The sequence below is a fragment of the Saccopteryx leptura genome, chromosome 2, assembly GCF_036850995.1.
Source record: "Saccopteryx leptura isolate mSacLep1 chromosome 2, mSacLep1_pri_phased_curated, whole genome shotgun sequence".
Lineage (NCBI taxonomy): Eukaryota > Metazoa > Chordata > Mammalia > Chiroptera > Emballonuridae > Saccopteryx > Saccopteryx leptura.
In genome coordinates, this window is record NC_089504.1 from 174,860,267 (window position 1) to 174,873,342 (window position 13,076).

Consider the following 13,076-nt stretch of genomic DNA (forward strand, 5'->3'; position numbering starts at 1 on the left):
CATTTCTGACAGCTGTGGCTGATGCAATGCTGTGAGAACACTCCAGCACCTGAAACCCTCCTAGGCATACCCAGGAAAAGAGCTCCTGAATAAAGTGTATCTGTGTCACTGAACCTGGTCCCAGGAGTTGGGTTTTGCGTCTCCGTCGTCCTCCCCTCAGCAGGACTCGTCCACAACTAGTACCCAACAAGGGGCAGGGACCTAACCGGCATCCTAGGGATGGGTGAGTGACCCTCTGCAATGGAAAACCTTCTCCCCCACTCTTGAGCTCCACAGGCTCGAGTCCTCTATGCCCTATTGCAGAGTAGGCGAGTTAAAGTTAGTGAAAAGGATCTCTGTACTTACTGGGAAATCCTCTCTGGTTTCAATCCCTGTATTAGGGATGCACCTCTCTGGGACCCTGATACTTGGGCCCGAGCTCTCTGACTCATTCATTCAGCCAAGGTGCATAGGCAGCAAACATTCCCCGTCGGCCTCATTCTTGCCTTGTTGGCAATACATGCATGCTTGACTGGTGCTCCTGGTGAGGATCCTCCACCAGTCCCTAAGGTCCTATAGGCTATTCCTCTCCCTGAGGAGCCCCTACCTCCCTATTCTCCCCCCTCTACTGTGGAGGAAAGTAGTTTAGCCTCCGAGTTTGACAAAATCATAGCTGAGCACACAGAAATGAAACTAAACTAATTGCTAACTGCACCATCAGCTCTGTCGCTGGAAAAAGCAGAAGTCACTACTTCCACATTCCCTGCCAGGGCTCAATGCCCCACCCCAGCCTCTCAGATGCCATTTTCTCCAAAACATGTTCCCAATGCAGACCCATGGGACAGCCTATATGCCCCCATGTGTCTTTTCTTTCAGTCTGTCTTGTCTATTTTTCTGTATCTCTTGCTCTCTCTCTCTCTCCCCTGCCCCTCTCTCTGAAACGATGCTGGAAGGACCCAGCCATGGCACAGTTGCAGGAATCACACCCTCTTCTAACACAAGGGAGAGGTTATGCTTGTGCTTTTCAGCCAAATTGGATCCCAAGAACCACCTAACCTGCTTGACAGGGTTTCTTGGGAACCCACTAAATGGTTCAGTCTTCACCTGTCCAAAGCCACAGCCCTGGTCTTCTCCACACTGACTATGCCTGAGGGGAAGATGTCCTCTGTGCTCCAGAAGAAGACCTCCCGGCCAGCATGCACATCCCATCACCTGGGGGGATGTGGAAGCTTTGGCAGGGTGGGCTCAAAGAATGGCCCCGATGGGCCCCCAGGCCCTGGTGCTCTGTTCTTGCTTGTGTCTGGGCTGCTTTTCCCCACCCTGGCACAATTATGCCTGTTGAAGTAAATAGCCCACAGTTTCTAGCACTATGTTCCAATAACTGCTCCCTTAGTCTCCCTTGTGACAATAGTGGCCAGGAATCCCAAGAGTGGAATGGCACTATCTGGGGTAACCTCAGTGATCCAATGCTACTTAAGTTTAATAACATCATCTCCTTGGAGGGGTGGGTCCTCCTTTGAAATCATACTACAGGGACTTTGCTGAAAATGGTACTAACAACCAAGGCTCAGTACTTGGCCTACAAGCCCTTCTACGCCTATGTACCAACAGCTGGGCCTGCCCCACTAACCTTGCCTTTCCAGGGTCACCTCTTTGCCTGTTCCTGTATGACAAACATCTAAGAACACTCCAGAGAGAAGGAATTCCCTGGAGAGACTGCCACATTGCCTCTGGTCCAGATGCACAGACCATCAACATCAGAGTTTAGCATCAGAGGCTGAGAGACAGAATGCAACCATATGCAGTATGCAGCCCACAGCAAGCCATCTGTTCTGTGTCTGGACCCTGGGACCTTTGTTTGACCCTACAATCAAAACGGAACTGTGTTTAACGGCACCTAGAAGATCTCTGTAACATGAGAGGGAAATGACATCCCGACCCCTAGGAGGAATCCCCTGTTTTAGACCCCCTTTCTATTTTCTTACTAGTCAAATGTTACAGAAGCTTGCCTCATTGTTAATCCAGCTAATCTATTAGCATATAGTATAATAGGTACTATAGTTGTTTTAGTTCTACTAGGATTCCATTGCATAATGCATAGCATTCAGAAGCTACAATAATAGCAAGCTGTCATTCATCAAGTCCAATTGGCCTTAATTAAAAGAGAAGGGGGAGATGTGAGTGGAGGGCAGAGCACATTCCTAGCAGCTGTGGCTGATGCAATTCAGTGAGAACACTCCAGCACCTGAAACCCTCCTAGGCACACCCAGGAAGGAAGCTCACCTGCTATAAGGAAGTGACTTAGTGCCAAGCATGTGGCTCCCTGACCTTTTCAGCCATTGGCTTTGAGGAACATGCTGTACCACCTTATAGGCTGAACCCGTGTATATAAGCTAGCTTACTTCCTGAATAAAGTGGATCTGTGTCATTGAACCTGTTCCCCGGAGTCAGGTCTTTGAGTCTCCGTCATCCTCACCCCTGGCAGGACTTGTCCAAATAAAAATAAATTTAAAAAAAATTTCTATCAAGTATGAGAAAGTTATATGTGCAAGTATCTTAATGGCTTTTTATGTGGAGAGGAAAGTGTGATGCAGGACAACACCAACTCAAAGAATACATATCTAATAAGATAGAAGAATTGAGTGTAATTAGAATATTCAAATTTAATTTTCAATTCTTTGCCTAAATATATTTAATGAGAACTAATACTATGTGAAGGGTCTGTTTGGGGAAGAAATTAAATAAAAAGTCTAAATTTCACAAAGGTATAGCAGGACAATGCAAGTGAAACACAATATGAATCCTAAATTTAATTAGTTTAGCAGAGCAGGAGTTCAGAACCAGCAAGTAACTAGCTAGCCCTGGGGAATATGCAATAGTCTTTGTGAGGTCTTTTACTTCTGCAGGGATTTTAAAAGATTTACTTTAAATATTAAGGGACAAAAGGATGCTACCTGGCATCTTGTTGTAATTGCATGACACACTAGTTTTAAAAGAATTTCCCAAAGTCTTTTTAGGAACTGAGAACTCTCAGTTAAACTAAATATTGGAAAATAGGTTCAACTATCTTTTTTGTTTTCCAGGGATGCTAAAATTTACTTATTTTTTTTGAGAATATATTCTCGTTTGTTATCCAAAATACTTTTACTTGTTCAGAATCACATGTACTTTTAGAAAGAGTAGGGAAAACTCCATAAAAGTAACAGAGAGACAGCAACAGGAGAGGTGAAATTGCAACTAATATTGGACATAAGGCCCACAGGTCCAAAGCATCAAGTTTAGAAATACCAGACTGAGACAGAGCAGTTTTAAAAGATTTAAAAGTAAATTGTACCAAATATTCAAGTATTTGAGAGTCAACCCCAGTTTTAGAGATCTGTTCTTTTAAAAAGGAAAAATTCTACCACTATTGGCTGAATTGAAGAAACTCCTACTGCTTGGAGTATAAATCTATGATCAGTTTATTTACTATATTCATTAATTTAAACTTGCTTGTTTTTAATTTAAAATTTATGTTCTATATAATATAAAAGATTCTCTCAACTGTATACTTATATGCAGGTAACTGTTTACATTGATCCATAAAAGATCACTTAATTTCATCATCATTTTATTTGGACTGAGACTGTAGGTGGTTGTTGGCATTCCCTGAAATTTCTTTGCTTATAGTTGTCTTTCCAGTCTTTCTCCATTGTCATATGGTGTTCTCTCTGTGTCTGTCTCTGTGTCTCTTATCTTCTTATAGAGATACCCCATGTTGGATTAGGGCTCACCATAATCCAGTATAAATAAACTCAATCTGAACTAAATACCCCATTTCCAAATAAGGTTACATTCACATGTACCATGCATTAGAACTCTAATGTATCATATTGAGGAACGCAATTCAACCATAATTTCATAGACTATAGTTTCCTGATCTCTTTTTCAAATAATACAGATTTTAGAATGGGTGGTAAGAGGTAGGTAACAGCAAAGAAGAATAGATATATAAGATGACTTTCCAAAATACATTTTGTGTAAAAAATTTTCATTGCACTTTTCTTAAAGCCAGAGCTAGAAGTTCATGATGTTTGTATAACAAATTACCCCAATACTTAGCAACTCAAATAATAATAATTTATTCCTTTTTATGATTCTGTGGGTTGACCAGAAGTTCTTAAGCTTTTCTTGGTATTAGTCAAGGCACAGGATATTGGGAAGTTTGAAAATAGACTTAGTTAGAAGTTGATACTAGCTGCCAATTGAAAATCCAGCCTCAAAAAGTTACACATTACCCTCACAATATACAATCTGTTAAAATATGTCAAAAAGGTAGCTCATATACAAGGAGAAAACAAATGTTCTCCTCATCTGATGAGCTAGGTAATAACTTCAGGTAGAATGGGGGAAGTGGCTGGAAAACTTTCTGGACAATCTGTGGTAAACATTCCTTATATTCAGAATTCAGATATGATATGTGTATAAATATAAGTACTCTTATTACAATCTTCATGCAAGAGAGGCATCTAGAACTTAAAGGTGGTTTAGTTACACCGTGGAACAAAATTTTTATTTCATCCACAAAAACACTTGTTATTACCTAATTTGAGTGTGCTGATCTCAATTCTGACATTAGTTTTTCTCTGTAAGCTACAGTTTTTTGCAATTCAAGATTTTATATTTTCATCTTATTGTAAAATTTTCAACATTTAGTTTAATATAATGAATACTCTTGCTTTTATCTTCTCAAAAGACAAGGCAGGAAAGGCAGAAATAATATGTTGAAAGCATTCACTTTCTCTATTCAAAGCCTGAACAAACTGCTTCATTAAGCCAAGTTTGATGTGATATGGGGGGAAATGATCCTGTCTTAATTAACTACAGGTTCATTCACAATATTTTGCATCTCTACTTCCAGAGCTTCACGTTTCAGCCACTCCTGTGTCCAGTGTTTCTCCTGAGCTTGGCTGTCCCACAAACACAGAAAGCAAGGATAATTCGTGAAACCTCTCTGTTGTCCTAGCAGGAAATTTACCATTTTAATATCCACACAAATGATCCAGTTATGCTCTTCATACTTCAGAAAGTCGAGGACAATTTTTATGTCATTATAATATTCTTGCAGATGAGTTGAATAACCAATTGGAACCACTACATAAACATTACCATTGTGTAGGAGAACACATTTCAGACTTTGTTTAGAGCTGTCAAGAAATAGCCGCCATTCTGTTGGACTGTAAGTGGTAACACCTAGCTGGCTGAGAAGACTACTGATGTCATGACAGTAAACAAAGTGCTTTCAGAAAAAAAGTCCACAAAAATTTCTTCATGCTTCCTGAAATGGGATACTTTAGATGACTGGTGAAGTACATTCTTTTCTTGAAGCCAGGAGGCTAATAACTCAACTGCTTTCTTTGATAGGCCCAAATCTCTTACTAAGTCATTCAATTTGGATTGGCTAAAATGCTGAGGGATTAGTGACTGCTTGGCATCAGAAGAAAACCCTTCAGATTCTACAACCATTTCCTCATGCATCTTATCAAAATACACTTGATCACCATGTTCACTTTCTTCATCCTTAGAAGAAATAAAACCATTGAAAACTGGAACCGGGAGTGTCCCAGAGTGTGGGATTGGTCATATTGCTGAAGGAATATTAGGATATGTGATCATATACCATTTTTTCTTGCTGATGTCCTTTGTATGGATCAGACAGAAATAACAATCACTGCTGTGGGTCCTTAAGTTTACGCCAAACCATGGGAATACCAAAAGGCACTCTTTTGCATTTTCCTTTTGACCAGTCACAAAACTTTTCCTCACAATTATGACACACAATATGAGGAGCCCAATTCTTGTCTTGATCGCCAAGGGGAACTTGAAAATAGGCAATATATGCACACACCACAAATGATGAAATATTGTTCCTTTGATGTTGAAGTATGTAACAGCCACATATATAACAGAAGGTGTCAGGATTATTCTTACATTTATGCCTACTCAAAGAAGCCATGATTCAATCTTAAAACAAAATAAGAGGGTGTTTTTATCAGTTAATAATTTTTTACATTTAAAAAAACTACAATTACGTAAAATGATGTTTGTAAAACATTAATTGCCTTGTGGTTATGTTCAATCCAAGAGCATTGCCCTTTAACTCCAATTTAAAAACCAATGCATGCCATTAACTGTAACAAAAATAAATTAAAATTGCATAAAAACTAGAACATGCACCAAAGAACCGATTTCAGATTTGGAATCAGTGATGCAGAAATATATAGAAACAGTTCTAAAACCTCATGCCACAGAAAAATAAAAAAAATAATTGTTCCCCAGTGTTATTTTAATAGAATAAATTTATAAATATATAAAGATATTTTTATATTTATTATTTGTGCGTTTTAAAATATTTTAGATATATATGACAAAAGAAATATTCTGTTATTTTCTTTGCCTTTTTTCAGATGCACTGTTCCTTCATATATTAAAGTGGTTAGACTGCTTAATAATACTTATTATATATATTATGAAAGGGATGCTACCACAAAGAACAGGAAAAAATGATTTTTAAGTTTCAAAAGCCTTTGTCCTAAAAGAAAACTCAGAACTTGAAGTCTACAGATCTTCAGACATAGAACAATTTTTTCTTTAAAGAGGCAACAATGGGTCCTGGCCAGTTAGCTCAGTGGTAGAGCATCAGCCCTGTGTGGAAGTCCTGGGTTTGATTTCTGGTCAGGTCACACAGGAGAAGTGCCTACTTGCTTCTCCCTCCCCCTCTTGCTTCTCTCTCCTCTCTATCTAACCTATCTCTATCTTCTCCTCCCCTCCTGCAGCAATGTCTGCAGCAATGACTGGATAGAACGAGTTGGCCCCCAGAGCTGAGGATGGCACTATGGCCTTTGCCTCAGGCCCTAAAAAAAATAAATAAAATGGCTCCACTTTCAACAGAGCAAGGGCCCCAGATGGACAGAGCATTGCCCCTTAGTGGGCTTGCTGGGTGGATCCTTGTTGGGGCACATGTGGGAGTCTGTTTCTGCTTCTCCTCCCTTCACTGAATAAAATAAAAGAAAAAGCAACAGTGAGTCAGAGCTAGGCTTTTACCTGTCAAAAGCATAAAAAGATTTCTAAGACTAATTTTAGATTATGTGATTAAATACTTTGATACTTTAACATTACATGGTTTATATAGGCATTCAATAAATATTTGATGAATTAACTTTCCTCCAGAAAATTTGGAGAAATAAAAAATCTATAGTAAAATTTCCAAAGAGAAGAATGTAAAAACTAACACCTAACATCATATTTACTTATATTTATCTGAAAATTTTAGGCAAAAATACTATGTATTGATCTGAATTATATAGTAGGTTTTTCTATGTATGTATTCTTTTATAGCCAAAAAAATTGAGCTTTTGAATTTATTGTTCTACTTTTTATTTTAATGTTAATCTTAAAAACAATATAATCACATTCTGAATCACCTGGATAACCACTCTAATAATGAGCATTCAATTTTATTTTATTTACCCAAAATTTGTGTTTGTAGTTGACAAATAACACCATTTTACTGTGCAGTCTATGAATAAAAAATTGCAGTACTTAAATAAAGATACATAAAGGAAGATTTGAGAAATCATATTAGTCTACGGCCATATTATCCTGAGCATGCCTGAGCGCCTGAGCTTGTCTGATCTTGGAAGCTAAGCAGGGTTGGGCTAGTTAGTAGTTGGATGGAAGAAGTCATAGTTCAAATAAGTAAAGATGTGTTAAATTTAAAAAGTAAAATTATATTGTACTCTATACTGTGCTCTTTATACCCTTCAGGCTGATGTGTTATATGAGCATCATATAACTTTGAAGCAACTTTGTAAGTAGCATAGCTATAGATAAACAGAGAAATATCGCAGTATTTTGTTAGTATTACATTCTAGCATATACTAGTAAATAAAAATAATAGACTTAATTTAAATAATCTTTTTAAACTATTATTTTCTGAAATTTTAATTCACTTTCCTAAGAACAGAAGAAGCAATTATATAAATCAAACAGAAAATATTAATTTCATATTTCTTTACTAAATCAACACCTATGCTTAAACACCTATATAATTTTAAATTATTTTAAGTATATTAAATTGTTTCAGTTTTAGTTATATTGGTTTGTAAGAGTTTTATATGGTTTATATTAATATACTAATGACCGAAGTAGAATATTTTGATATTTCATGTTATAAATATTTCCATAACTTAATTTTTTAAATTTAATTAAATTGAATTTTATTTAAATTTAATTCAGTGCTGATAGTCCTCACAATTTTTTTTGTTCAAAAAATTTCAAGTTGGAGATCAAACCAATCTAGACAATTTCAACTATAGTATGGGCATTATTTAGCATTTGTAGTAGTTCCTCCCCTTAATTTCAGCTGTAATATTTATACACCCATCTCCCAACATTGTGTAAGTAATTAAATGGACAAGAATTGTTTATTAAACAACTTGCTACAATCATGTCAATAACTAAATTGCCGCTTGAACTTGGCATGTTGTATGCGTTCAAATGTTGGACTGTTCACATGTTATTCTCTTTAAGAAACCATATTCAGAAATGACTACTATTGTGTGGCAATTATTTATTACCTTTATGACATGAATGATGGATGGTTACTTTTGTGCTTTTGGATGTGTTAAAATATTTGATACATTTTAAAAAAGATCAAAACTATTCATTTTATGTAATTGCTTATTAATCTTTATTCTCAGTAATGTTAGTTATGTAGTAAGTAAAATGTCAGATGTATTAGAGTCTTTGACTAAAATACTTGACCCTTACTGAGTTAATGGCTTTCAAGCTTCTCAGTTCAAATTATTATCAAATAAAAAATACAAAAAAATTCACCATTTATCAGTATATTGAAATTAAATTAAATATCATATAATTCTACTAAAAAGAAGAAAATATTATATAATTCGACTAAAAGCAATATTCTATGAAATAGTTAATAGTAAATAGTTTACCAGTTCATTTGCTGACAATCTAAAGATAATAAAATACTTAAAAAAATGAAATTTATATGGTATTAAATATTTAAGGAAAGTCTGACATTTTAGCAATGTTCACTATTAAAAAATAATTGATAAACTGCAAATTGACTTTAAGTTGTGCTTTGAAATACCATAAAACTTTGTCCTTACTACTATGTATTTTTTCCACAGAAAAACAAATCTTTCAAAAACAGTAGCAAAAAAAGCAAAATTATTGACATCAATTTTTAAAGGCAAACAAATTTTAAATATAATATATCCAATGTGTGAATAAGACATATATTTGACACCTATTGGAAAAGATATGCACTATTTATTTGTGTACCTGCCACTATTTAGATATATGGTCAATGTAAATGTATAGCATTCAGATTTCACAGCTCCTTATGATTACAGTTCTCACACATTTTGTTTTCAGGATAACTTTATACTCTTAAAAATTGTTGAGGACCCAGTACTTTATTAACTTATATGTATATATATCTCACATATATGTATTCTTATATTAAAAATAAAATTTGAGATATTAAAATATATCAACATGTACTGAGTTTATTAAATCCTAATTTAACAATAAATATTTGATGTTAATAAAAATTTAAAAATTTAAGAAAAATATGAGGTTAGGGGTCTAGGTGAAAAAGTTGAAGGGATTAAGCAAAAAATATTTATATGTGTATATAAATTACTTTATGAAGTAATGATTGACATGGAATTTAGCTATGCATATTTAATGTATGCAACTTAATGAATTTGCAAATAAAATACATCTGCCAAACTGTCACCACAATATGTTCTTTAAACGTATTCATCATCTCCAAAAGTTCTCTCATCCTCTTTATTTACTATTATTTTTATCCAATAATCATTTAACATAAGATCTAAACTCTTAACAACTTTTTATAGTATACAATGTAGTATTTTAACTACAGGTACTATGTTGTACAGCCAATTTCTAAGATTTATTCATGTTGCATAACGAAAACTCTGTGCCATGTATAGATATCTTTCCATATCCCTCACACCTCAGCTCCTAGCAATAACCATTCTACTCTCTGGTTTATGAGTTTGACTTCTTTAGATTCCTCTGATAGGTGGTTTCAAGTAGTATTTGTCATTCTATTCCTGGTTTATTTCACTTAGCCATATTGCAAACTGCAAGATTTCTTTATTTTTAAGGCTGAATAATATTTCATTATACATGTATATATATATATATATATATATATATATATATATATATATATATATATATGTACATTTTCATTATCAGTTCACTCATCAATGGATATTTAGGTTGCCACCATGTCTTGACTATTGTGGATAGTGAGAGTGAAGATAACTCTTTCACATCCTTTGAATAAATACCCAGAATATATTTTAATTCCTTTGAATATACACCCAGAAGGAAGATTACTAAATCATATGGCAGTTCTATTTTTAATGTTTTGAGGATCCACTATACTGGTTTTCATATGGCACTAATTTATTTTCCCACCAACAGTGTACGAAGCTTCCCTTTATCTCCACATCCTTACCAATACTTGTTATATTTTATTTTTTATGATAGCCATCCTCAGTAGTGTGAGATGATGTCTCACTGTGGTTTTTCATTTGCATTTCTCTGATAATTAATGGTTTTGTACATCTTTTCATACGCCTGCTAACCATTTGTCTTCTTTATAGATATATCTGTTCAAGCCCTTGCCCATTTTTTCAACCAGATTATTTGTGTTTTTTTACTATTGAGTTGTAGGAGATTCTGCATATTTTGAATATTAACCTTTTATTAAATAAATGGTTTGCATATATTTTCTACCATTCCATAGATTGCCTTTCATTTTGCTGACTGTTCCCTCTGTTATACAATGGCATATAATTTCATGTAGTCCCACTTGTCTAATTTTGCTTTTGATGCATATGTTTTGGTTCATATCTGAGAAATCATTACCAAAACCAATGACAAAAAGTTTTTTCTCTGTATTTTACTTCAGAAACTTTATTGTATCAGGTCTTTAACTTATTTTGAGTTGATTTTTCTGTATGGTATAAGATAAGGGTCTAATTTAATTCTTCTGTATGCGAATATCCAGTTTTCTAAACATCCTTTATTAAAAAGATTATCTTTTCCCCATTGTATATTCTTATGCTAATTAAAAAAAAAAACTTTTTCAAAAGATTTGTTGACTTTATATGCATAGGTTTATTTCTGAATTCTCTGACGGCCTAACCAGAGGATGATGGCACTGACCTCCCAACTCAAGGAAGAGGAACATGACCACTACAGAAGTGTGAAGCCACTGGAGAATTAGTAATTTCATCAAAACATCACTACCACCTGTATTTGGCTGACTCCAAAGCCCATGGTTTGAACCTCTCTGCTGGATCACATCTCAAGTCTGGGGCTAGCACAGAAAAAGATTTCCCATTTGGAGCTACTGCCTTCTCATTCACCTACATAACTTAATTTCATTCATGAGACATGTGAGTCCTCTTTCATTAGTATGTGGAATACCTCGAACAAAATCAAAGCCTAATAGGAATCCATAGAGCCACAGGTAGCCCACCCAAGTGTCCACAAAATGTATTTAGTTCCAGGAGCCCCTCTGCTATTTATTCTTACATTAGGCCAATTACCTCTTACTGGGCCACCCAGGGTGCCTGATATAGTGCTAAACTCAGAATTACAAAAGAACTAACAAACCCTGGATGCTAATCTTTTATGTACTGCTAAGAAATAAACACTTCTTATCATTTACAAGAACAAAACAAAACAAAACAAAAAAAACCTGTTCTTGACATTTTACTCTCCAATTTTAGTGCTTCACATCACAATGCTTCTAGGTTTAAATTTAATAATTCTGTCTTGTTGCATCTGGTCAAAGAGCCTAGAAAACATCAGGTAAAGAAAAGCAAGAAAATAATTAAAATAAACTGAATAGAAAACTTTACTAAAAGGCCTTATTAAAAAATTCACTAGTGGTGGGGATCCAAATTAGTACAACTATTATAGAAGAAAGTTTGGTGTTTCTTCAAAAAATTATGACTAGAACTACCATATGACCCAACAATCTCTCTGCTGAATATCTCCTCCCAAAACTCAAAAACACTGGTACGTGAAGATACATGCAAGCCCATGTTCATCAAAGCATTATTCACAGTGGCCAAGACATGGAAACAACCAAAATGTCCCTCAATAAAAGATTAGATAAAGAAGATGTGGTACATATACACTATGAAATACTACTCAGCCATAAGAAATGATGACATAGTACCATTTACAACATGAATGGACCTTAAGAACATTATACCGAGTGAAATAAGTATCAAAAAAGCTAAGAACTGTATGATTTCACAAATAAGTGGGATATAAAACTGAGGCTCATGAACATAGATAAAAGTGAAGTGGTTACCAAGGAAAGGGGGGGTGTGGGAAGGGGTGAGTGGAAGAGGGACAAACATACAGGGACAGAAAATGACTTGACTTTGAGTGATTGGTATACAACATAATCAACAGTTCAAATGTTATAGAAATATTTACCTAAAACCTATGTATTCTTATTTTTTAAATGTTTATTTTACTGATTTTAGAGAGAGAAGAAAGGAGAGAGAGAGAGACAGACAGAGATGACAGGAACATTGACCTGTTCCTGTATGTGCCCTGACTGGGGATCGAACTGACAACCTCTGGGCTTCAGCATGATGCTCTAGCCAACCGAGCATTCCGGTAAGGGCTATGTACTCTTATTGATCAAGTTCACGCAGTTAAGTTTAATTTTCTAAATAATTTTTACATATTTTAGAATGACTTGCAATGAACTAAATATTTATTTACATCAGACATAAAAATCTATTTATTAACATTTTTAAAAATACGCTTTACCTGACCAGTGGTGGCACAGTGGATAGAGTGTGGACCTGGGGCACTAAGGTTCCAGGTTCAAAACCCTGAGGTCACCAGCTTGAGTGCAGAGTCATCCGACTGGAGCACAGGCTCACTAACTTGAGCACGGGGTCCTGTGCTTGAGCATGGGATCATTTACATGATCCCATGATTGCTGGCTTGAACCCAAG